Below are 26,373 nucleotides of genomic sequence, written 5' to 3'. Positions count from 1 at the left end.
TGTGAAAAGAAGAGAAGCGAAAAGCAAAGCAGAAAAGGAAAGATATAAACATCTGAATGCAGAGTTCCAAAGAATAGCAAGAAGAGAAAATAAAGCCTTCTTCAGCAATCAATGCAAAGAAATAGAGGAAAACAACAGAATGGGAAAGACTAGAGATCTCTTCAAGAAAATCAGAGATACCAAAGGAACATTTCATGCAAAGATGGGCTCGATAAAGGACAGAAATGGTATGGACCTAACAGAAGCAGAAGATATTAAGAAGAGGTGGCAAGAATACATAGAAGAACTGTACAAAAAAGATCTTCACGACCCAGATAATCATGATGGTGTGATCACTGACCTAGAGCCAGACATCCTGGAATGTGAAGTCAAGTGGGCCTTAGAAAGCATCACTACGAACAAAGCTAGTGGAGGTGATGGAATTCCAGTTGAGCTATTCCAAATTCTGAAAGATGATGCTGTGAAAGTGCTGCACTCAATATGCCAGCAAATTTGGAAAACTCAGCAATGGCCACAGGACTGGAAGATGTCAGTTTTCACTCCAATCCCAAAGAAAGGCAATGCCAAAGACTGCTCAAACTACTGCACAATTGCACTCATCTCACATGCTAGTAAAGTAATGCTCAAAATTCTCCAAGCCAGGCTTCAGCAATATGTGAACCATGAACTTCCTGATGTTCAAGCTGGTTTTAGCAAAGGCAGAGGAACCAGAGATCAAAGTGCCAACATTCGCTGGCTCATGGAAAAAGCAAGAGAGTTCCAGAAAAACATCGACTTCTGCTTTATTGACTATGCCAAAGCCTTTGACTGTGTGGATCACAATCAACTGTGGAAAATTCTGAAAGAGATGGGAATACCAGACCACCTGATCTGCCTCTTGAGAAATTTGTATGCAGGTCAGGAAGCAACAGTTAGAACTGGACATGGAACAATAGACTGGTTCCAAATAGGAAAAGGAGTACGTCAAGGCTGGATATTGTCACCCTTCTTATTTAACTGCTATGCAGAGTACATCATGAGAAACGCTGGGCTGGAAGAAACACAAGCTGGAATCAAGATTGCCGGGAGAAATATCAATAACCTCAGATATGCAGATGACACCACCCTTATGGCAGAAAGTGAAGAGGAACTCAAAAGCCTCTTGATACAAGTGAAAGTGGAGAGTGAAAAAGTTGGCTTAAAGCTCAACATTCAGAAAATGAAGATCATGGTATCCGGTCCCATCACTTCATGGGAAATAGATGGGGAAACAGTGGAAACAGGGTCAGACTTTATTTTTCTGGGCTCCAAAATCACTGCAGATGGTGACTGCAGCCATGAAATTAAAAGACGCTTACTCCTTTGAAGGAAAGTTATGACCAACCTAGATAACATATTCAAAAGCAGAGACATTACCTTGCCAACAAAAGTTCATCTAGTCAAGGCTATGGTTTTTCCAGTGGTCATGTATGGATGTGAGAGTTGGACTGTGAAGAAGGCTGAGCACTGAAGAATTGATGCTTTTGAACTGTGGTATTGGAGAAGACTCTTGAGAGTCCCTTGGACTGCAGGGAGATCCAACCAATCCATTCTGAAGGAGATCAGCCCTGGGATTTCTTTGGAAGGATTGATGCTAAAGCTGAAACTCCAGTACTTTGGCCACCTCATGGGAAGAGTTGACTCATTGGAAAAGACTCTGATGCTTGGAGGGATTGGGGGCAGGAGGAGAAGGGGACGACAGAGGATGAGATGGCTGGATGACATCACTGACTTGATGGATGTGAGTCTGAGTGAACTCCGGGAGTTGGTGATGGACAGGGAGGCCTGGCGTGCTGCGATTCACGGGGTCACAAAGAGTCGGACATGATTGAGCGACTGATCTGATAGCTGATTAACAATGCTGTGATAGTTTCAGGTGGATGGCAAAGGGACTCAGCCATATCTATACATATATCCTTTCTCCCCCAAACTTCAAGGGGCAATTTGTTCTGGGCATCTTTTTTCTTCCTTGTGCACCATGAATATAATTAAAAAAAAAAATCCCCACCACCAGGGTACTGGCAGATGCCAACACCCTTTTCCCTCCCCCCCCCCCTCAAAAACATTTCTTCCCTCACAGTCAGGACCATTTAATAACAGGAACTGCTGAAATACACAAGAGTTTCTTGAGAGCCTATGACCGTGCACCTCACAGCAGGCACACTTCTAGCTGATGGAGTCGACGCTCTGCAGCACGTGGTGGCCCGCGAGCAGCTATGTCCCATGGAACACTCAGCCGCACGTGCAGGTCCCGTCCTGACGTAAAGGAAAGTAATGATGGGAGAGTTGCTTGTCTGAGGGCTGTCACTGCCCAAGGAAACATCCTCACTTCTCTCTGGTGGCCATGTGGGAAAACTTGCTGGGCTCAGCTTTCTAAACCATTAGACCAGGGAATTCCCTGGTGGTCCAGCAGATAAGAATCCACCTGCCAACGCATGGGACACGGGTTCGATCCCTGGTCTGGGAACATACCACATGCTGCAGAGCAACTATGCCCATGTGCCACAACTACTGAGCTCGGGCACTGCAACTACTGAAGCCCGTGTGCCCTAGAGCCCATACTCCACACCAAGGAAAGCAATGAGAAGCCCGGGCATCACAACGAGTAGCCCCTGCTCGCCACAGCTAGAGAAAGCCTGCATGCAGCAACCAGCACCCAGGGCAACCAAAGAATAATTAATTAATTAAGTTTAAACAATGCTAGGCCCTAACTTTAATCAAGCTTTTGACTGAATCAACAGAGGGATAGTGGTTCCATTATATGATATGAGGAACTCTCGGGAAAATCACTGTGGAAACCTAAAAGAACCCAAGAGCCTCATTTGGACATATAACCTAAAGATGCCTATTAGACACATTCTGGTCACTTGTCCTGTGGAGGCCTTACTTGCTCTGCCCATAAAGATGGGGAGTTTCTTTCAGTCTCTCAAGCCTGTTATCTCCCTAGTCTTTTGTTTCGCCCTTAAATCCCATTACAACAGACTTATTTACACTTTCTCTTGGTTCTCAGAAGCCTGGACTCTTAACAGTGCCGACAGAGGCATGTGTTGCAGTGAAAAGAACAAGGACTTTGCAGTCAGGCAGATGTGGGCTCAAATTCCGTCATCAGTGCTTTCAACCCCCCTGAAACCAAACAAGCTGTGAACCCTCCCTGGTCCTAACACCTCCCTCAACGTGACACCTGAGAAGGGCCCTGTGTGGAAGAGGACCTTGCAGGACACTTGGTTTTGAACAGGTGTCAGCTAAGACGGATTCTCCTGTCACTCTCTTCAGCTGAGCTTCTAAGAGTGGAAGCAGATAGCGGTCCACTCGTTTCTCTTCCTAACTCCTCCCCTCGGCTGCCATCAGTGTCCGCGTCCCCAGTGGCTGCAGCATAAAACCCCCACGTCCTGTGCCGGTTCTGCAGACACTACATGGGGTCCCCCCATCCCCAGTGCACTCAAGCATGCCTTCCACGCATTTCCAACTCTGGGCCTGGGCTCACGCCCCTCCCTTAATCAGAAACGCGCCCCTCATTTCTCTTGGAGGGTTCACATCCTAAAGCCCCTCAAGGATGAACTCAGGTTCATAAACCATCATGGTTTGCCCCATGCCTGGGATTCCAATCCAAACAACGCTCAGTTCCTAAATTCACTACAGGAATTTAGGATCTAGTCAAGAAAAGACACTAGATCTATAACTTGAGGAACTGTAGGTTTTTTTTTTTCTTTTGGCCACACTGTGCAGTTTGCAGGATCTCAGTTCCCCAACCAGGCTAGGGCCTGGGCTCAGGGAAGTGAAAGCGCTGAGTCCTAACAGCTGGACATCCAGGGAATTTCTGAGGCTGTTGTGTGTCCTTTGAAATCTGCGCAATCTCTCAAGAAGGGGTGTCTTTGCTTCCTATGGCTGCCATAACCACCCAGCACACACACAGCACAGTCCTGTCCTGCGAGTCTGCAGTGAACCCGACGGGGCTCGAATCCAGGGTCAGTGGGGCTGTACCCCGTCTGGAGTCTTCAGGGCAGGATGTGTTTCTCTCCCTTTTCCTGGATTCTGGGGGCTGCCTGCATCCAGGGCTCACGGCCCCTTCCTGTGTCTTCACAGCTCATCACTCCTGCCTCTGCTTCTGCTCTCACGCTTCCTCTGTCTTTCACTCTCTTGCCCCTACCTCATGAGGACCAGGATGATAACACTGAACCATGTGGAGAATCCAAAAAAAGAGTCCCCCCACCTCACCATCCTTAACTTCATCATGTCTGCAAAATCTCCTCCTTTGTTGTGTAAAAGGAGGGATTCACAGGGTCTGGGGTTAGGGCACGGGCATCTTTGGAGGACTGTTATTCTGTCTACCTCAGGGGACTTCTCTCTTCCTTCTTCCGTGCAGAGGACTCAGGGTATTGTGGGGTCAAGACCACAAGGGGCTCTATTCTGGAGCAGGTCCCCCCGACCTCATCTCAGGGTGCCTTCCTTCCCCAGTATAGGCACAAAGTGTTTGCTGAAGCCAAGAGCTCTATTTTTAAGTTTTGCTCTTTACACTTAAGGCCGGTGCCAGGTCTCAGCCTTTGACTGCAGGCGGTGAGGGCCCCCTGGCCTCTCACACTTGGCTGTCACTGCTGAGTGACAGGAGCGAGCCTGTCCTTGTCTCTGGTCCAGGCTCAGGTTACCAGCACCTGATTCCACACGCCTTCTCTCTACCAGCTCCCATGTCTCAACCCCGAGACAGCATGCCAGCTGTGCACCCCTGTTCTTATCCCCGCTGCTCCCCTCGGATAAAATGTCCAGGATACCGGTGCCCTACTTCCCAGTCCTGTGGGTGAGTGATCCGATCCAGAAACAACTTGCAGGGCTGGCTTCCGAGGAAGAGTCACTGCTGGAGTGGATGGTCTCCAGTCAGGTTTCCTGGAAGCAGAGCAAGAGAGAAGATTCCAGAGTTTCCTGGAGGGGTCACTGGAGGGAATCCGGGCAGCACAGAGCCAGGAGCTAGCCAGGGTCAGGTCTGAGGGGGGACGTGCTGCAGCCTGACCGCGGGGCTCTGAGCACACACTTCAGCCCATGGCTGGCCTCACCTGGGGCTCCAGAGCCCTGCACCAGGCAGTCCTGGCTGCTGGCTGCTCCCAGGAATGGGTGGGGGGCAACTGTCTGAAGAAGGGACTGTGGCTCAGCTGAGGGCAGTCTCTGCAACAGAGTGAGGGCCTCTGTGAGACCACTGAGCAGCCTGGGTACAGGCACCACACCGTGCACCCACGGCAGGCACTATATCATATAAATATTTTTAGAGGAAAAGATCAGACTCTCTGGGAAACACATCAGATGCTTTGGAAACAGAGGTGGCAATTAGGATTCTGATCTGGGGTGAGATGAGAGATTATAAGACTCCAAAGCACATGAAAGGAAGTGAAAGTGAAAGTGAAAGTCGCTCAGTCGTGTCTGACTCTTTGCAACCCCATGGACTGTATAGTCCATGGAATTCTCCAGGCCAGGATACTGGAGTGGGTAGCCTTTCCTTTCTCCAGGGGATCTTCTCAACCCAGGGATCGAACCCAGGTCTCCCACATTGCAGGTGGATTCTTTACCAGTTGAGCCACAAGGGAAGCCCCTCCAAAGCACAATCAGGGTTAAACAGTCACTAAGAGAAAGGACGCTCTCCAGACCCAGCCCAGGGGGAGGGGTGTTCATTATATCTGTGTGTGTTTATGTGTGTGCACCTCTGTGTTTGTGTGTGAATAAGTATGTGTATGTGTATATTTGTGTGTATGTGCCTATATGTGTGTGTGTTTGGACATAGGGAAATGTTTGTGTGTGTTTACATGTTCGTGTATATTTGTGTGTGTTTAAATGTGTCTATGTAATCTGTACGGACATGCAGGTGTGGGTATATGTATGTGTATTCACATGATTATAGGTATCTGTGTGTGTGTGTGTGTGTGTGTGTTTCTGTGTGCTGTGCATCTGCCTGTGAAGGGGGTTAGGGACACACAGGCACAAGTCAGCTGACACACGGGAGTTCCGGGGCTAGAAAGGCAGAGAATGAGCAGGGAGTAGAGGATGTCAGGACCCAGGAGGAATGGGAGGAAAGAAAAAGCTTGAGCTGAGACTGTGGCGGTTCAAAAAAGGAAAGGACCAGAGGGCTTGGGGCGGGGACTAGAGTGTAGGACCGGAGGGCAGGGTTTCCAGGCTTCAGCTGGGACCAGGCAGAGAAGGGCAGGGCTGGTCTGGGGTGCGGGGTAGGGGTGTCTGGGTGGGGAGGAAGACCTGCAGGAGAGGGAATGGCCACCCGGGGGCGCCCAGCGTCCTTCCACAGAGTTCGCCAGACGCTGAGACCCGTGAGTAGATGAAACCGACTCAGACCCTAGCGGAGGCTCCAGAGCCGAGGAAGGCGAGGGGATCGACGACAGAAGAATCTAGAACACGAGATGGGGTAGGGGAGGAAATGGAGGAGGACAAGTGAGACCGTGGTGAGCAGAGCCTGAAGAATCCAGCAACTGGAGAGTGGGAGGGGGAGAGAATCAAGTATGGGGCAGGCCTAGGAGTGTGCAGAGCCCGGAAAGGTCTAGAAAAGCCGGGGAGAGGAGACGAATTGAGGGGGCCGGGGATGAACACAGGGTCACGGCCCTGACAGACAGAAGGGAAAGTCGGGGTGAGGAATAACTCGGCGGCGGGGAGTGGGGGCAAGCGGGGGCTGCTTGCGCGGTGTCAGTTCTTGAGGCTAAAAGAGGCCTGAGTCCCCCCCAGGGCTGCTGCAGCCGCCAGCCTCCCGGGCCGCCTTGGGGAGCTCAGGGCTTGTTGGAGTCCACACCGTCCGCACGCTTCCCCTTCGGGGCGGTCCCTCCCCTCCGAGGGCGCCTCCGTGGCGCAGCTTCTCCTTCCCCCTGTTCTCCCCCTGGTCTGTCCCTTGAAGACCAGCGCCCGGGCCCTGTGCCCCCCACCCGACTCCTCTCAAGGTCCGCAGGGCTCCTCCGGCCCTTCTCCCTCAGGTCGGGAACCGGCCTCCCAGCTCCGCGCCCAGCGCTGCCCTGTTCCCCACGCCGACCTCTCCTCAGGGCTCCCGTCCGGAGTTTTCCCTTGGAAACCTCTTCTGCCCTCGGCCCTCCTGCCTCCTCGCTCCTCCAGACGCGGCCCTCCCCCTGCTCTGCGCCCGCCTGCGGGACCCTCACCCCAGCAGGAGAAGAAAGTCAGCACACGAACAGGCAGGAGACCACAGTTACCGTTTTATTTCTCCAGGGTCAGGTGATTTATTGTCAGAAAGGCGGAGTTGGTATGTAGACGGTAACAGCCAAAGTTTGCTTTCCAATTTTCTCCCAGTGTTTGCAGAATTGGCAATTTAGGAGCCAATATACTAATTCAAATCCGATGTGTTTTTCCAAACTCGTATCATAACGTTAGTGACATTTCTTCAGTTTCTAATCACTCTTCGTTAGGCAGGTGCAACTGGTAGGTATAATTAACAAGGAAACTTACATCTCTGTTTTAAACTTCCCACAATGATGCCTGTTCTTATACAATAGTATATGACGTCCTTTAAGATTTTCTGAATGTAGTATAGATAGCGAACGGATATATAAATAGAAATTAAGTCAGTCACTTTTGCTGGTTGATGTTTTATGCTTTTGGTGTTGTTGTTGTTGTTGATGTATTGTTTTTATTGACAAGGTTTATAGGAACAAATCAAGTATTTAAAACCAAAGGCCAGTTCTCAAGTCTCATTTAGTTGTTTATTTCAACCTTTCTTTAATGTCTTAATAACTTTATCAAGAAACAAGTCAAACCTGTGAAAATACCTGTTAGCAGTCAACGTATTTTTATAAATTTCTGTACTATGATGCAAAGATATTTTAAACACTCAATGGTTCATCAAGGGTCTAATTCTCAAATAAGCAGCAGTTTTAAAATTCAGATTATTTAATAAGTTGATTAAGACAATCAAAAGACAAAATTAGTCTCATTCAGGAGTGGTCCCTGTGTTGATCACCTAGAATCCTGATTGGCCAAAATTTAACACCCCTGATTCTGTGAATATGTTACGTTTCTTTAACATTTTAAGTCCATCACTTTTGAAAAATACTTTGTCAGATACCCACTATTGTCTACACATTATCATCTTCTGGCATTATAATTGATACTTGGAACCATAATTATAAAGGTAGCCAGGTTTCCTGTAAATACCAGCTTTTTATGTGGGCAAAAGCAGTTAAAAATCAGTATATTTATTTGAAGCCAAATGTGCTTCTACTTGATCCAGATCCCCCCAATTTTTGAAGTTTTGATGTGTTGATTTTGGTCTACCCTTAATATAAAATGTATCTACAGACACTTGCAGAGTTAACACTAAAACTATAAATTGATGACACTTGGAGGCAAAGCAGAGAACTATCTATTGCTTCAGTGTTTTCTTCACTGAATTCTGACTTTCACTGCTCCGTCATACCTTCTGGTTGAACACTGTCATTTCATAGTTTGTAACTGTAAAGATACCTACTTATATGAGTTTAAAAATTGATCTGCACAAAAGAAATAAAAAAACTTTATATACAATAAATTCGTTTTTAAAAATACAAAAATAACATCTGTCACTCCTGTCATGCTGACAATTTGACATACATATACATGCAGGAGAAAAGTTCCAATTTAGTTATCTGGGCAGCTGAAGCTCATATATTTTTAACATGATGAACACACTGCCACTGGTTTTAACACTGACAGACGTGTATTCAAAATATTTTATCTACTAAATACTGCAACAGTCTCTGCATGTATAAATGCCAATTACCATAGTTTCTGTTCTACTTGATTAAAAGTATGACTTAAGCTAATCTTGCGCACATACACTAAAAACTACAACAGTTCAAGAATCTATAGTCTTATATAAAGAAATCCAAAATGTACAAAATACAACTATAAAAGCAAGGGACAATTACTGTAGCCATGCAAAAATTTAAACTAAAAACTGCATAAAAATGCAGTTTAAAACGGCAAACGCAATTCACCTAACACTCAAGATAAAAAGGTCAGCAGGAAGTTCTACCAACAACGCTTGCAAAGATTTAGAAAAGGAAATACATTCTCTTTGCTGGTATAATGGTATATAAATCAGATCTTTAGCTCCATGGGCACAGGTCATCTGTCTCTGTCCTCTTTCTCAGGAAATCAGCTCTTTAACAGTTGTTTTTATGAACTCTTTATTTTCAGTTAAGTCATAAGCAGGATAATTTTCATATACCTCTTTGCAAATCTGCTTCATTGTGACTTCCTCCAAGTTAGCACTGGCCAATAGTTTCTTTACTGTTTCCTTTAACTCTTCATCTGTAGGAGGTTTCTTCAATTTGTTAATTAAAGGTTCATCATCTGAACTATCCTCAGATTCACTTTTTTGGAACTATTTTGATTCTTCTTGGTGGTACTGCTATCTGCCTTCTTAACATTAGCACTTTTTACAGATTTTTTACTTTTAGGAGTGGCTTTCTGTTTGGGCTTTTCTCTTTTGGATGTCTTTTTTGGTGGCTCGTCTTCACTCTCTTTATCTTCATCCTCTGAGGACTCTTCTTTGTTTTTCTTTTCCTCTTCATCACTGCTAGATTCATCTGACAGGATTTCAGGACATTTGGTTCGCTTAGCTTTCCTGGCCATCCCAGAACTGTTCTGTTCCTTTTTGTTGCCTTTGCTAGAACTTTTTTTAGATTTTGGCAATGGTTTGCCAGAAGGCTTTGGATGCATTAAAAAATTCAAGATCCTTTTCACCAGTTCACTATTTACACCCAATCTCTCCAAGTCAAGAACCTCGCAGATGCTCTTTAACATGGCATTTCTAAATTTTTTCAACATTTCTTCCTTCTTTTTATATTGGATACTTCCTTTTTCAAATGGAAAGCCACTGAACTGACCCACATTCTTCTTTAATGAGGACACTGTTCCTGGTCTGTTGTAAAGCAGTTTATGGAGATTTCTAAGTTCATCTGTTTTCTTCTTACTCAAAAAGAAATGTATCCTTTCCATTTCACAAAGTTTCTGCCCTTTTCCTTGTGCGATTGTAAATGGCTCTCTTAGTAAGGAAGAGACTTGCATCGTCAACCTCTCTACTTTCTTCTTTTCTCTCTTCATCCTCCTCTGCTTCGTCGTCGTCCTCATCCTCCTCTTCACTTTCCTCTCTCGGGCTGGGCATGTCGGGCTCTTTTTCCGACGCGGGCTGGGCGGGGGCTGCCTCTCCCTCCACAGCTGTGCCCGAGGAGAACATGCCGTGGATCGCGGGTCCCAGCGGCCAAGGGCCTGGTGCGCGAGGGCACAAAGAGGCTCCCGGTGATGTTTTATGCTTTTAAAGACGTACATGAGCTTATTTTTTAAACAATTCAGGTATAACTGGTTGTATGTCCCGGATGTTAATTTCTGTAGTACAAATATCAATATCCTTTTAATCAGGTATGCAACCAACCAGTTTAAGGCTTTTAGGACTTGCTCCGTTCCATGTATCATTACTTTATTATTTATGAATTTCCTTACCTTCTCTGTGAGGAATTCAGCAACCATACCCGCTAGAAGTTCCATGGTCTTGTGCTCCTTCAGTGAAATAAGTAAAGCCATGGGGAAAACTGCAAGTGCGTCTGCTCCTTTCAGTCCCCGTCCAGAATTTGGTTTCTCTGACAGAAGTCACGGGATGAAGTCACTGGCCAGTGAGTGTGTAACAGGAACAGGGCGCCACTTGAGGGAAGAGGTTAGTTCACGCCCACTTGTTTGCCGGCATGATGACTAATCATAAAACTTCGGGGAGGATTCAGTGTATAAGTCAAAGTCCATAGTGTGTGTCACATTGCACTTGAAAATGTATTGGTCATTTTAAAATATATTTTGATATTGAGTTCTGACTAATTCAACAGTGATAAGAGAATAGACTGTGTATGATTTTGATACCTTTAGACCATGACGTGTTTGTACCTTGTTTTATGTCCCTGGATGTGTTCCAGTGTCTCCTAGTTTATGGGAACTTGAAGAGAATTTGTATCCTACTGTTGTGTGAAAATTATGTAAGTCTTAATTATGTTGAATTGGTTCCTTGTGCTTTTCAGGTCTACTCTATCCTCTACCTCTCTGAATATTCATTCTATACATTTTTGAGAGTTTGATATTGAAACTCCAATTACAAATCTTAATTTATCTATTCAAAATATAATTACAATATACAGTGGAAATACATGTAACCTTGTTCTCTATTTTTCAAGTCTCCTGTAAATGTGTTTGCATACTTTCATAATTAAAAAATAAAAGAGAGAAAAATGAATAAAGACTAACAATTTAAAAAATTCGGGGAAAGACTGATATGCAGCGGGCCTCTCCCTCTAACACTATTGCCGTTGGCGGCCCTTAGCACCTGGTAACTGAGAATGATCCTGTGCAGAGTGGACCCAGGGGGACACGGTACTAAACAGGTGTCAGTTCAGAGCCTTTTTCCTTTTATCCTCTTCTGCGGAACTTCTGACAGTGGGAGCAGATTGCCATCCTGTTTATTAATTTAAAGTATAGTTGATTTACAATGTTGTGTTTGATTTCTGCTACACTGCAAAGTGATTTATTTACATATCTATCTAGTCTTTTTCATATTTTTCCATTATGGTTCATCACAGGGTAATGAGTGCTATACTCTAGGACCTTGGTGTTTACTCACCCTATATATAGCAGCTTCCATCTGCCAGTCCCAAACTTGCAATCCTTCCCTCTCCCAACCACCTTCCCCTGGGCAACCACAAGTTGTTCTCTATGGCTGTGAGTCTGTTTTTGCTTCAAAGACAAGTTTGTTTATGTCTTATTTTAGATTCCACATACAAGTGATCTATGGTATTTGTCTTTCTCTTTCTAACTCACTCAGTATGATAAATCCTAGCGCCGTCCATGTTGCTGCAAGTCACATTATTTCATTGTTTTTAATGGCCGAGTGATACTCCATTATGTACGTAAAATGTATATATATGTATGTACATGTACCACATCTTCTGTATCCGTGCATCTGTTGATGGACATTTAGTAGTTTCCATGTCTTGGCTATTGTCAGTAGTCTTGGCTATTTTGAACACTGGGGTCCATCTACCTTTTTGAATTACACATATGTCTCAATACATGCCCAGAATTAGGATTGCAAGATATATGGCAACTAGATTTTTAGATTTTTTGAGGAACCTTCATATTGCTTCCAAGTGGTTGTACCAGTTTACATCCCCACCGCCTGTTCTCCACAACCCCTGCAGCATGTATTATTTGGACACTGGTTTCTCTTCCTAACTCCTCCCCTGGGCTGCCGTCAATGTCCCTGTCCCCAGTGGCTGCAGCGTAAAACCCCCGCGTCCTGTGCAGGGGGTCCCCCCACCCCCAGTGCACTCGAGCAAAATATGAAGATTTCTGCTCATATGTCAGGAGACTGTCTTTCTTATTTACCTTATAAGGCTGCTCAGAAGGTAAGAATCACTAATTTCTGGAGGAACAAAGAAGAGAGCAAAGAAACATATTTCCATTTTACTCACAGAGGGAATTTACTCAATTGCTGTCAGTCATTAGTAGCTTGAGGGCAAGGGCTTTGCTTTGTCTGGAAATCACAGATCAAACCCAATACTATTTCAGTGCACAAAATCCACCAACTTTAAAATTATATTTACAAGTTGTTTCAGTAACTCATCTTTTTTGTGAAACACTTTTAGGATATCATCAGGTTTTTTACATTAGGATTTTAAAATTTCTTTTACCAGCTGAGCCACAGGGGAAGCCCCCTGGGTTGGGAAGGTCCCCTGGAGAAGGGAGTGGTTGGCTACTCTCCAGTATTCTGACCTGGAGAATTCCATGGAGTGTAATCCATGGGGTCGCAAAGAGTCGGACACGACTGAGCAACTTTCACTTCATTTTAAATTTCCTAATGTGCAATTGATCAGAGACCAGTGCTTCTCAAAATGGTCTTCCCTCTATGAAGCACTTTTGCAAAACCATCAGAATACAAGAACTGTCTGTGAGTGACTTAAAGATATGGTGACACGCGTGAGCACAATGTAATGGGTTAAGAAACTGGATTACAATAACCAGAATTATGACTTGGTAACATCAGGACATACCAGGTTTGTAGGAATTCCATAATTTTTAACACATCTCTATTAATAGCAACCATCCACAGTAGAACTCTAGAAGACTTACATTTGATAATGCTCCCCATGGTATTTAACACACCAGTCATGCTGCTGCTGCTGCTAAGTCGCTTTAGTCGTGTCCGACTCTGTGTGACCCCATAGACAGCAGTGAACCAGGCTCCCCTGTCCCTGGGATTCTCCAGGCAAGAACACTGGAGTGGGTTGCCATTTCCTTCTCCAATGCATGAAAGTGAAAAGTGAAGTCGCTCAGTCGTGTCCGACTCTTAGGGACCCCATGGACTGCAGCCTACAAGGCTGCTCTGCCCATGGGATTTTCCAGGCAAGAGTACCGGAGTGGGGTGCCATCGCCTTCTCCGACCAGTCATGCTAGTTAATCTAATATTTGCCTCTGAGCTGCCTCCCACTTCTCTGGAACATTCAAAGTTAGTTAGAGAAAGAGACTTACCATCTGTTCTCCAAGGCAGCTCATTATTCCAGGAAAGGTTTGTTCTGTTACCAGAGAGAGAAAACCAAATTCCAGTCTTGTACCAGCTTACTATTAAAAATAAAGTTCTTTACCTAATTAAATTTAATATAACCTTAATCAATCCTCCTTTTTTTTTTAAAACGTTCCTCATTTTTTGTATCCATATGATGTGTCTCTTGCTTTTCCCTATCCAAATCAGCAAAATTATCCTCTTGTTAGATTTCAAGAAAAACTACTGTTACTTTCTATATCTTCTATTGACAACAAACATATATCCTACTTGCATTCCATTCTCTTAGCATTTTTAGTAACTGTAAATACATTGCATTTTTTAAATCCCTTAAAACTTAAAACCAAGAATCAAGCAATTGAATTGTATTTCTTTTTACGAATATTAGATTTCATAAAGTATATGACATACATATTTCATAGCATAATTTTTCTTCAGGTAGTAGAAGATGTGTGTTTAATGAACACATTTAGTGTTTTTATTCATAAGAAGGTAAAGATAAATAAACATTGACTTGTTCAGTAGTCAATGTTTCACTATTTTATCTAAAATTGATTTCAATATTCAATGCATTCTCATCATTTGACTGAATTTAGAAAACCCTAAAGTTGTAAATTCCCAAGAATCCAGAAACACAAACTACAATTCTTTTAAAGAGGTTACCTAAAAACCTCTCTACCGTTTATCTCTTCTTATCTATGACAATATCCTCATGGTTAATTTTCTTGCAGTCAAAGTTGGCAACAGATATGACTTTTTGACTGGCAGTGGAACCAGGTGCAATGAAAGTGGATGACAATGTTGGTGACTCATGTCTCCATTAATTCACACACAGTTAAAGAACAACCTAACCTGAGGTCAGTACCAGATATGGACTTAATATTGAACATTTCCCAGATTATGTGAACCTTAGAAATACTTTATTTGTAAGCGCTAACTTTTCTTTTAGTCAATTAAATGGACCTCATTTAGAAATGAATCTCAGGAATTTTATCTAAAGACAAAGACACCCTGAGTCATACATATATTCAGCTAAGACTAGATCTCATTTTTTCATCAGTCTTATTTGACTGTTTTCCTTTCCACATTTTCTCACTTCTCTGGTTAAATTTGTTCTTTTTTTGTTTTTTCTAATCTTCCTGCAAGGCATGTGGTATATTCGTAGCCCGAACAATTATTCAGCCTTCAGCCCCTGAATTTGACTGGTGGAGTCTTAACCACTAGACCAGGAGTTAAGTCCCTACATTTATTCTTTGGTGAAAGTTTTCTTTACAGACAAAAGGCAGGCAGAGGACTTGGCTGGGGGTTTATTCTGGGAAAGCCTCAGACGGTCCTGCTTGGTTACAATCTGTCCCTTCCCTGGTCTGCCCCTGGCTGGAGTCTCAGCCCTCCAGGAGAAGGAAGTCAGCACAGAACCGGGCAGGAGACCACATGAGAGTTCAGATATCCTTTATATTCTTAGAGTGAAGTCTATACAGAAGACAATGGCACTCTACTCCAGTACTCTTGCCTGGAAAATCCCGTGGACAGAGGAGCCTGGTGGGCTGTAGTCCATGGGGTCGCTAAGAGTCGGACACAACTGAGTGACTTCACTTTCATGTTTCACTTTCATGTTTCACTTTCATATATTAGAGAAGGAGATGGCAGCCCACTCCAGTGTTCTTGTCTGGAGAATCCCAGGGACGGCAGAGCCTGTTGGGGTGCAGCATACACTGTTAGGGGGCTCAGTGATAAAGAATATGCCTGCAATGCAGGACATGCAGGGAACATGCATCTGATCTCTGGGTCCATAAGATCCCCTGGAATAGGAAACGGCACCCCACTGCAGTCTTCTTGCTTGGGAAACCCCATGAACATAGGAGCCTGGTGGACTACAGTCCGAAGAGTCACAAACAGCAACTGAAAAGGCACACAGGTCATCCGTTGTCAGGAGGGTAAGAGGTGGTGTGTTGCTGGTAACAGCAAAAATTCTGTTTCTAAATTTTTGTCAAGTGTTAGAGCAAACTGCTGTTGAGGAAGCAATAAAGGACGGCAAGCTGGTAATCTGTGTCTTCTGAATACTATTATCATAATCTTAAGGATGTTTCCCCTAGGTTCAAATCAGTCTTGTTGGTTAGGCAGGCAGAGTTGGGATGTATACATCAGAAGGAAACTGAAATCTTAGCCGTAAACATCCCACAGTGACGAGTCCTTTTACCCAATAATGCACGATGCTGTCTTGTCACTGCTGCTGCTGCTGTAAATCGCGTCAGTCGTGTCCGACTCTGTGCGACCCCGGAGACGGCAGCCCAACAGGATCCTCTGTCCCTGGGATTCTCCAGGCAAGAATACTGCAGTGGGTTGCCATTTCCTTCTCCATGCTGTCTTGTTAAGACTTCACAATGATAGCGTAGATACTGAACTGATATATAAATAGAAATTAAACCATGATGATTCAGCTGGTTGGTGGCCAAACTTCTTAAAGACATATATGATCTTACTGCTTAAGCAACTCACGCCTGTTTCCATGTCACCAGAGCCATCTTGTGTAGGACAGATAGCAGCAACCGCTGGACTAGGTGTTTAAGCCACTCACTGAAGGGCCTCTGGGCCGGCCCCAATTCATAGACTTGCAATTTATCTTCTGCAAATGTCCATAAAATCTCTGTGAGAAGGTCAGCAACTATATTTTCAAGAGATTCTTTGACCTTGTTCTTGGCTAAATGAATCAGTGTCTCCATGCCAAAAAAGTGAGCATTTCTGTTGCTTTTAGTCTAGGTCCTGATTTACTTGCTCTGACAGACATAGGGGAAGTCTCCATCTCCTAGAGGCTGTGTTTTGGCTACTCCTTACTGTGTGTTGGATACAGCACAGTATCCAGCAAAGGGGCACAAAGTAACCCTTTATTGCTACATACAGTACTTTCTTGACTGTATATGAAGTGGATATAAGGAAAAAGTTTTTATACTTTTATACTGTTTTCTTGTAGTGGATATAACAAAAAAAATTTGTTATCTACACAAGTTTCCTGGCCAGGAGTGGATATGACAAAAAAAGCAGAAGAGAGATATTTTGAACTAGTGGTTTCTATGGGAGGGCAGGAGCTTAAATATGGGGAGGGGGAGGTACCAACTGCTGGGAGGAAGACAGGCTCCCCTGTCCATGGAATTTTCCAGGCAGGAATAGTGGGATTGGGTTGCCATTTCCTTCTGCAGACAATCTCCCCTACCCAGGGATCGATCCCGTGTCTCCTGTGTGTCCTGCATTGGCAGGCGGATTCCTGAACACTAGTGCCACCTGAGAAGCCCTAAGGCAGCTTCAAGGATGGATCGTACAACATGGGAATATAGGCAATATTTTGTAGGAACTGTAAATGGAAAGTGGCTTTCAAAATTGTCAACAAAATAATTGTAGAATTTAAAACAAAGGAAGTGAGTTGAGCCTGGGTGTGTGAGTAAAGGGTCGCTGGACTGGAGCCCAGGGGAAGTGAGGGAGGCCAATGGTGAGAGGTTTTGGGGTGGGGTCTAGAATGTGGGACAGAGGGCAGGCTTTCCAGGCTCCAGCTGGGACCAGGCTGAGAAGGGCAGGATTTCTCTTAGATGGGGTCTGGGTGGGGCCTGCAGCATCTGGAGAAGCTCTGTAGGAAAGCGAATGCCCCCCTTGGAAGTCGAAGTCATGCATCAACCGAGTTTGAGAGATACTCAGATGTGTGAGTAGGTGAACCAAACTGAGACCAGAGTGGAGGCAAAACAGATCCAGGGTCCAGGGAAGGGATGGCATGAGGACAGAAGCATCTAGAACACAGGGAGCGGGGAGGGAGGAAAGGGAGGAGGGTGTTGACCTAGGAGTGTGCAGAGCCTGAAGGGTATGTTACCCACCAGGGTTCTTGGAATCCTAAGTCAATAGACATTGATAAGAGCCCAGACAGGATATTCAGACAAGGTTTTATTGGAGCTCTGGCTGCATCAGGAAGGGAGTCAAACAAGTTGCAAGTTGCCTTGTTTGCTTCTGGGGGGTGAGGAGGTGTTGGGGCACATGTGGGAAATCTGGTCCATTAAGTGGGGTGAGCTCAGGCTGGGTCCAGCATTGGGCTGGAGGGCTGACTGCCAGGTCTGCCCAGCCCCTTGGTGGTGCTCTGTGCAGGCATCACGTCCAAGACCCCATCTTTGCCCTCCAGCTCCGAAGGGGTGACTGGAGTTTTGATCTTTTTTCTTTTTTTATATCGTGCATCGTTTCCCCAAGCTGTTCAGGTATGTAGAACTGTAGTGAGTCCCTTGTCGTTTCCTTGTTGTCTGTGGCTCAAGAAGATGTGTGTCCACGTGGAAGCACTGCAGCCCAGGTCCCAGCGTGTCTGAAATCTAGAACCTGGAGAGCGGGGAGGGGCAGAGAATCGACGATGGGGCAGGCCTAGGAGTGTGCAGAGCCCAGAAGAATCTAGAAAAGCCGGGGATGGGGGATGAGTTTAGGGGGCAGGGGGTGAGGAGAGGGGCACTGCCCTGAAGGATGGGAGGGGAAAGTCAGAGTGAGGAATAACTCTGATGGGGGAGGGACGGGGCTGCATTCCCAGTTTCCCTCCTTGAGGCAAATAGAGGCCTCAGGTGCATCCGGCACTGTTGGAACCGCCAGCCTCCTGAGCCTTGCCTTGAGAAGCACGGAGCTTCTTGGAGTCCACACCATGGTCCACAAGCTTCCCCTCGGGGTGATCCTTAAACCCCGGGGACTCCTCCATGGCACAGAGCTTCTCCTTCCCTCTGTTCTGACCCTATTCTGTCCCTTGAAGACTGGCGCCCGGGCCCTGTGCCCCTGATTCGTCTCGGGGCCGCCCGGGTTCCTCTGGCCCCTCCGCTGAGATCAGGAGCCCGTCTGTGCGGGCACTGCCCCTACTGCCCACAGGACGCCTCCTCAGGGCTCCCCTCCGGAATGTCCCATTTGGCACCTCGCAGCCTTCCACCCTGCTGGGATTCAGGTCCCTCAACCCTCCTGCCCCCAGGACCCTGTTCTTCTAATTGCTCCTGGCTTCCCTGAAGATCTCCTTGCCAAAACTGGGCCTCTGTGTACTGGGGCCAGATTTCATCTGAGAGCGAGTTTTTAAATGAAATGGAAAAACTAACAAATGCTTTGCCATACTCGGGGGACCAAGCAGGCTAATGCCCTCAAGACTGTGTCCTGAGACTTCCCTGGTGGTCCAGTGGTTTAGAGTCCACCTTGAAATGCAGTGGACGTGGGTTCGATCCCCGGTGGGGAATCTAAGATCTCACAGCCCAGGAGCAGCTGAGCCCTCGCCCCACAGCTGGTGAGGCTTTGCGCTACATCAAGATCCCATCAGAGGTAGGGGCTATCCCGCATCTGCAAATGAGAACCAAGGCAGCCAAATAAATAGATACATAAAATATTAAATAAAAGGCCGTGTGTCTGGTGGAGGGGTTTGAGGAGTCTTATAGTGTTCAAGGAGTAGAGCTTGATCAACTTGAGGATGCTCTTCTGTTGGGTCTGTGGTGAGGTCTCTGGGAGTAGCAGCATCACCCTTGTGCTTCCAGCCGGTCTCAGGTCTTCCTGCTTGTGGGTGGCATCGTTCACTTCTTCCATCTGGCACAGGTTTCAGATTCTGTGAAAGGGGTCAAAGGTCCTGGCTCTGAATATTATCGATAGCCCTTGACGCAGAACTAACAGTCCATGAGTTTGTTTAATAGCTATGATATTATTATATTGACTTCTTTGACAGTTTCCTTTCTTTCTGCATTTTCTCACTTCTATGATTAAAGACATTCTTGACTAAAGTTGTTGTTCATAGATGAAAGGCAGGTGCACATGGGTGGGGATCTACGAAGGCATCATGAGTTCCTTCTGGGCTACAATTCCAAGGGGAGTCAACCTATCTGATTTGAGGAAAGGACACAAGAGCTGGAAATAATCTCAAGTTCCAAGTTTTGTTAGCATCAACAGTTGGTGTTAAGGAAATATTATTTGTCTCTTTGATAACCTTGTCCTAGCCCCTGGACAAACATTTGAAAAATATGAAAGCATATTACAATGAGAATAATGATTAATGATTTGCAATATTTTTCAAAAGAGTCCTCCTATTTTAGAGGGCAACAAGCAAGATGAGTTGTCAAGTGTTTCCATGTGATAAATATGCGGTGTCCCAGTGGTCCTTGCTGTGAGGCTAGAGCTGGAATTGTCTCGCTCACAGTTAGTGTTGCAACTAGAGAAAGCCCGCACTAGCAATGAAGAGCCTGTGTGCTACGTCAAAGACCAGCCTCCAAGAATGAGTAAATAAGTAAATCATAAAACCATATGTACAAAAAAGAGTCTCAGACTGAATTCCAGAAGACAGGAACCAACACCATTCTAACCTCAGGAAGTCCAGGCCCAAATCCTGCCATTTGATTTTGCTTGTGGATTTCTCTCTTCGTAAGGGCCCCAAAATATGAAGGTTATTGCAAATGTCAGGAGACAGTCATTTTTATTTACCTGATAAGGCTGCTCAGAGTTAAGCATCTCTAAGTTCTGGAGAAACCAAGCGAGAGAAAAGTAACATATTTCCATTTTACTCACAGAGTGCATTTATTCAATTGCTGTCAATCATTAGTAGCTTGAGGGGAAGGGCTGGGCTTTATCTAGAAAGCCAACACATCAATGATATTTCAGAGCAAAAAAAAAAAAAACAAAAAAACCCATAAACTTTAAACTATATTTACAAGTTGACTCAGTATTTCATCTTTTGTTAAACACTTTTATAATAGCAAGTTTTTTAAATTGGGATTTTAAAATATCTTATCCAGTTAGTTGCCTGGTATAATGTGAAACTGATCAGATATCACTGCTTGTCAAAATGCTCTCTCCTATGAATCTTGTTGGAGATGAAGACCTTTTGCAAAACCATCAGAGTACAATAACTATGTGTGACTGACTTAAAGACTGAAAGATATAGTGACACAACTGAGCACAATGTAATGGGTTAAGAAACTTGGTTACAATAACCAGATTTATGACTTGGTAGCAGAACTTGGTATGCCCTGGTATGTCCTAATTATGACATTGGGACCTACCAGGTTTGTAGGAATTTCATAATTTTTTTTTTTTAGCAAATCTCTATTAATAATATCCATCCCAGTATAATCTGAGAAGGCTTCTCATTCACTTGATAATGCTTCCCATGGTGTTTAACATACCAGTGATGCTAGTTAGTCTAATATTCCCCTCTGAGATGCCTCACAGTTCCTCTGGAACACTCGGAGTTAGCTAGAGAAAGAGACTTACCATCTGTTCTCCAAGGCAGCTCATATTCCAGGAAAATTGTGTTCTGTTAACAGAGAGAGAAAACCAAATTCCAGAATTGTTGCAGCTTACTATTAATAATAAAAGTCATTTACTCAATTAAATTATATTTAATCTTAATCAATCCTGAAATGTATGCAATTCTTGCTAAAGTCACATCATGAGAAACGCTGCGCTGGAAGAAGCAGAAGCTGGAATCAAGATTGCCAGGAGAAATATCAATAACCTCAGATATGCAGATGACACCACCCTTATGGCAGAAAGTGAAGAAAAACTAAAGAGCCTCTTGATGAAAGTGAAAGAAGAGAGTGAAAAAGTTGGCTTAAAACTCAACATTCAGAAAACTAAGATCATGACATCAGGTCCCATCGCTTCATGGCGAATAGATGGGGAAACAGTGGAAACAGTGTCAGACTTTATTTTTGGGGGGCTCAAAAAGACTGAAGGTGGTGACTGCAGCCATGAAATTAAAAGATGCTTACTCCTTGGAAGGAAAGTTACGACCAACCTACATAGCATATTCAAAAGCAGAGACATTACTTTGCCAACAGAGGTCTGTCTAGTCAAGGCTATGGTTTTTCCAGTGGTCATGTATGGATGTGAGAGTTGGACTGTGAAGAAGGCTGAGCGCCGAAGAATTGATGCTTTTGAACTGTGGTGTTGGAGAAGACTCTTGAGAGTCCCTTGGACTGCAAGGAGGTCCAACCAGTCCATCCTAAAGGAGACGAGTCCTGGGTGTTCATTCGAGGGACTGATGCTGAGGCTGAAACTCCCAATTATTTTTAGTAGATATTAAATCATATCACATTAGCACAATCCCTTAGAACTGAAAATCAAGAAATAGGCAATTTAATTTTTTTATCAACAGTATATTTTATAACGTATAAGACATGCATATCTTAGGGCACAGTTTTTCTTTTTGTCATACGAGATATATACTTAATAAATTCAAAAATGTTTAGTGTTTTTTCATAAAAGGAAAGGTAAGTAAACATAGACTTGTTCAGAACTCAATGTTTCACTGTTTTATCTAAAATTGATTTACATTTTCAATGAAGTCTCATCATTGAATTTAATTGAACAAAACTCTAATGGTTTAAATTCCTGCGCGTCCAAAATACAAAGTGTAATTCTTTTAAAGAGCTTACCTAAAAGCTTATACACCATTTATCTCAGTTATTTATGACAGTTATCAGTGTGAGTGAACTTTCTTGCTGACAACTTTTGCCACAGGTATGACCTAGTGACTAGCAGTAGAGCTAAGTACAGTGAAAGAATGTTGGTGTCTCGTGTCTGCAGTAATCAGACACAGTTAACAAGCTAAACTGATGTCAGTGCCAGACAGAGACTTAACTGAACATTTCCCAGATTTTGTGACTCAGAAATACTCCATTTGTAAGCCCTTATTGTACTTTTAGTCAATGGAATAGAGCTCATTTAGAAGTTAATCTCAGGAATATTTTCTAAAGACAAAGACACTCACGGAGACATACACACGAGCAGAGATCTGTTTCGTCATTTTACATTTCATGAATGAGGCACTGCAATTAAACTTGTCAGTTGATGAGAACCATCAAATGTTCACACTCAAGGTCAAAGGCTTCTTTTTCTTTCCTCCTTCCACCCGTCTCCCGGCTCGGTTTCAGTTCTTCTAAATAAGCCAAGGCTGAAACGCAGGCAATGTGGGCTGTGTTTGGATTAATACCTAGGGACATGGTGAGGCTTAACATCAACTTTTCTCCTAAGAATATCTTTGTTCTCTCAGAGTGAGTGTTCTAAAAAACTAAAGTGTGTTATCAAGCCACTCTCTCCAACTGCACATGCAAAAAGAACCAGTTCTGAAATTTCAAGAGTTTCATCTCAACCATTTTCTCCAAAGTCTAAAGAATATTGTGACTACATAGTGTTAAACTATTTTGTCCTTATTGATAGGTTTAAACGTGTAGGTTGACCAGTCATCCAAAATGTGTCCTAGGAGGTTATCAGAGGGAATCAAAGGAGCATTTCCCATTTTGGATCAGATACCTATGAGCCAAAAACAAACCAGACCTCATTAGCTGATGGAAATCTTATACAAGGGGGAAGACACCAGAAAGCATAAAGCTCAGAGTGGCTGTTTCCAATTCCTGCGAAGTCCGTGACCTTAGTTCTTAGACCTCACAGGTGGGATTTCCAACATAACTAACCAGACAGGCACTCAGTGTTCCCCAGATGGAAACAAATGTTCCTCAGATGGACATGTTGAAGGAGCCTTGGATACACAGTGGGGGACTCACCCAGATGCTGGTCGAGATGTCTCGATGTCCCAGATGTTGTCTTTCTCCTTCCTCAAAATATTTCCTTGGAGCAGCAAAATTCAAGCTGGTGTGGGCTGGAGGAAGACAGGAACATCCTTGAGGTGAAGGTGGCCTCCCCACCCTCTAGGGCGGCCCTTCCTCTTCCCTCCTCTACCGCCTTGGAGTCCCCACTGCCTGCTTGGTGGACCGAGTATGACTGCGGCTCAGCCTTCTTGACACGGGTCCTTGGGGATCAGGCCTCTGAAGGAATCTTCCCAGCGTTCCAACCTTCTGGAAAGAGGCTGCATGGAGGAAAAATCTAGAGAGTGTGATGGAGCCAGGGGACACCCAGGGGGTCACCCCTAAGCCAACCCCACACGGGACTCCAAATTTGTTACCCAAATTCAGCCTCTGTACACCAAGGCAGAGTGAAGTCTGTAAGAAAGAAGTTTGGGTGAGGTAGAAAGAAAGAGCTTTACTGCTTTGCTAGGAAAAATGGGCCACATTGGCCTAGTGCCCCCAAGACCATGAGTGCCAGCCTGGAGTGGGTATGTGGAGTCTTTAGTGTTTATGGAGCCATGGCTGGTGTTGAGGCAGTGGGGAGGCCACAGCGTCAGCCTTCTTGTTCCAGCCAGTCTGGGGTCTACCTGCTGTGGGCAGCAGTTCACTTGTTCAGCCTGGTGGGGGTTCCAGTAACTGAAAAATAGCTCACACATAAGGCACAGAATATTACCAAGAGACTTGAGGAAGAAAAGTCCTTGACTTTGTTTGATGGCTCCAGTATTATTGTCTTTTTTGACATTTTCCCCTTCAGGATTTTCTCACTGCTCTGATGAAATTTATTCTTTGTTTTCCCCCATCCTCATGCCAGAAGGCATGAGGGATCTTTGTTCCCCGACCTGGATCCTACCTTCAGCCCATGAATTTGACTGGTGGAGTCCTAGCCACCAGACCACCAGGGAAGCCCCTAAGTGGATTATTTGGTGAAACATTTTCTACAGACAAAAGGCTGGTGGAGGACTTGACTGGGGGTTTCTTCTGGGAAAGCCCCAGTGGGTCCTGCTTGGTTACAATCTGGCCCTTCCCTGGTCTGCCCCTGCCTGGCGTCTCAGCCCTCCAGGAGAAGGAAGTCGGCACAGAAACAGGCAGGAGGCCACATGAGAGTTCAGATGCCCTTTATTTCTTCAGGGTGAAGTGTACACGTTGTCAGGGTGGCTGAGCAGTAAAAAATATGCCTGCAGTGCAACACATTCCGGGCACTTGAGTCTGGTCTCTGGACGAGTAAGATCCCCTGGCGTAGCAAATGGCACCACTGCAGTATTTTTGCCTGGAAACCCCATGGACATTGGAGCCTGGGGGGCCACAGTCCAAAGGGTCGCAAAGAACCACTGAACAGGCACACAGGCAGGAAGGTAATTTTCGTGCGGTGTTGATAACAGCAAACTTTCGGTTTCTATATTTGTCCTGGTTCCTGCAGTGGAGGAACAAGTACAGGAAGGCAAGCTCGTAATCTTTGTCCTGAGCACTGTTACCATCATGTCAGTGATGTCTCTCCAGGTTCAAATCAGTCTTGTTGGTTAGGCAGGCAGAGTTGGGATGTGTAAATCATAAATCCTGATCATAAAGATCCCACTGGAATAAATCTTTTAACATAAAAACGTGTAAGATTTCGCAAAAATAGCAAAAATACTGAAGTGGTAGATAAATGGAGATTAAACCGTAAAGACTTCAGATTGTTTGTGACCAAACATCACCTTAAATATATACAAGGTCTTATTCTGTAAAGAACTCAGGCCCAGGTGGTTCCATGCCACGGAACCTATCTTTTGTAGGGCCCATCCCACCAAGCATTTGACTAGGTGTTTAAGCAGCCGTTTGAAGGGCGTCCGGGCCTGGTCCATTGTATATAATTGTAATTCATCTTCTACAAATTTACTTATTTTCTCCGTGAGAACATCAGCAAGTGTATTTTGAAGAGTTTCCATTAGCTCGGTCTTGGTTAAAGAAATCAATGTCTCCATGCCGCAACACTGAGCTTCTCTGAGTGTGTCTGTTCCCCTTAGTCCCAGTCCTCTATTTATTTGCTCTCAAATCCTGCCCTTTTTATCAGACAAACTAGGCTACTTTTGTAGCTCTTTTTAGCATGCAAAAAACAAACAACAAAAAAAAAAAAACGCTCTAAAGGGCAGCTGCAAATGCCCAGTTCAGGAAGTCCCCAGTTACATGCTGCATTTTTCTGATCATATACAATACAAAATTGACTCTAAAGGGCACTTGGAAATCCCCAGTTCAGGAAGGTCCCAGTTACAGGCTGCATTTCTGTGATTATAGATACAATACAAAATTGACTCTAAAGGGCAGCTGGAAATCCCCAGTTCAGGAAGGCCCCAGTTACATGCTGCATTTTTGTGATCATAGATACATACAAAATTGACTCTAAAGGGCAGTTGGAAATCCCCACTTCAGCAAGTCCCCAGTTCAGGAAGGCCCCAGTTACATGCTGCATTTTTGTGATCATAGATACACTACAAAATTGACTCTAAAGGGCAGTTGGAAATCCCCACTTCAGCAAGTCCCCAATTACAGGCTGCATTTCTGTGATCATAGATACAATACATAAAAGACTCTAAAGGGCAGTTGGAAAAACCCACTTCAGCAAGTCCCCAGTTCAGGAAGTCCTCAGTTAGAGTCTGCATTTTTTACTGTGCTCTTAAATATGTTCACCAAGATTTAAATGTTCAACCTTCTGTTTCATGTTACTAGAACCTCCCTAGCTTTACTTCCCTGTGACTCATGTGGTCACTGTATTTTTGCAGATCTTTATTCATCACATCTCAGTTCTTAAGTCCTTGCCATAAGGGTGTTTATTGCAGATATAAGTTTAGAGCCTCATATGTGCCTCCTCTTGTCTCTTGTCTGTCATAGGCCTTTTTTAGTCCCTTAGTACTTCTTGTGCCCAGTCTCATTTTCTCTTCATTGTTCTGCCAGGAGTTTGCTTTTATGCAACCATCTCTGACTTTGTTCATTCTTTCTAATACATATTAATGAGACACTGAGTAATTTGATTTGGCTTTATTTCCTTTCTCCTTTAAAGTTTTGTTCTTTTCCCCCTATTCTTTTTTTTTTTTTTTTAATTGTGTCTGAGTACAGTATTTTTGCCTGGAGAATTTCATGGACATAGGAGCCTGGTGGGCTACAGTCCATGGGGTCACAAACAGTCCAACATGACTTAGAGACACAATGAACAAAAACACT

General features: G+C 44.5%; 2 long non-coding RNA genes and 1 pseudogene across 5 annotated transcripts; all 3 read right to left on the bottom strand.

The window, feature by feature from the left end:
* Positions 1–2,092: 2,092 nt before the first annotated feature.
* On the bottom strand, positions 2,093–10,629 carry LOC112580302. Its single transcript, XR_003104664.3, has 4 exons — positions 10,489–10,629; positions 7,028–7,425; positions 4,796–4,896; positions 2,093–2,274 (listed from the first exon to the last, which is right to left on the bottom strand). It is a non-coding gene; the product is annotated as an uncharacterized LOC112580302 (long non-coding RNA).
* On the bottom strand, positions 7,620–10,495 carry LOC102399240 (annotated as a pseudogene).
* Positions 10,630–18,937: 8,308 nt separating the features above from the next.
* Positions 18,938–25,284, bottom strand: LOC123465094. 4 transcript variants are annotated; one of them, XR_006640138.1, is made up of 4 exons: positions 23,119–25,284; positions 22,326–22,547; positions 20,825–20,867; positions 18,938–20,071 (listed from the first exon to the last, which is right to left on the bottom strand). It is a non-coding gene; the product is annotated as an uncharacterized LOC123465094 (long non-coding RNA). The 4 variants fall into 4 exon arrangements; XR_006640136.1 differs by having other exon boundaries at positions 22,326–22,508; positions 23,119–25,283; XR_006640139.1 differs by lacking the exon at positions 22,326–22,547 and having other exon boundaries at positions 18,938–19,557; positions 20,036–20,071; positions 23,119–25,283.
* Positions 25,285–26,373: the final 1,089 nt, after the last annotated feature.

Source organism: Bubalus bubalis, chromosome 18 (assembly GCF_019923935.1).
Source record: "Bubalus bubalis isolate 160015118507 breed Murrah chromosome 18, NDDB_SH_1, whole genome shotgun sequence".
Classification (NCBI taxonomy): Eukaryota; Metazoa; Chordata; class Mammalia; order Artiodactyla; family Bovidae; genus Bubalus; species Bubalus bubalis.
Note: the sequence above shows the minus strand (reverse complement) of the source record. Positions and strands in the feature narration are given on the sequence as shown.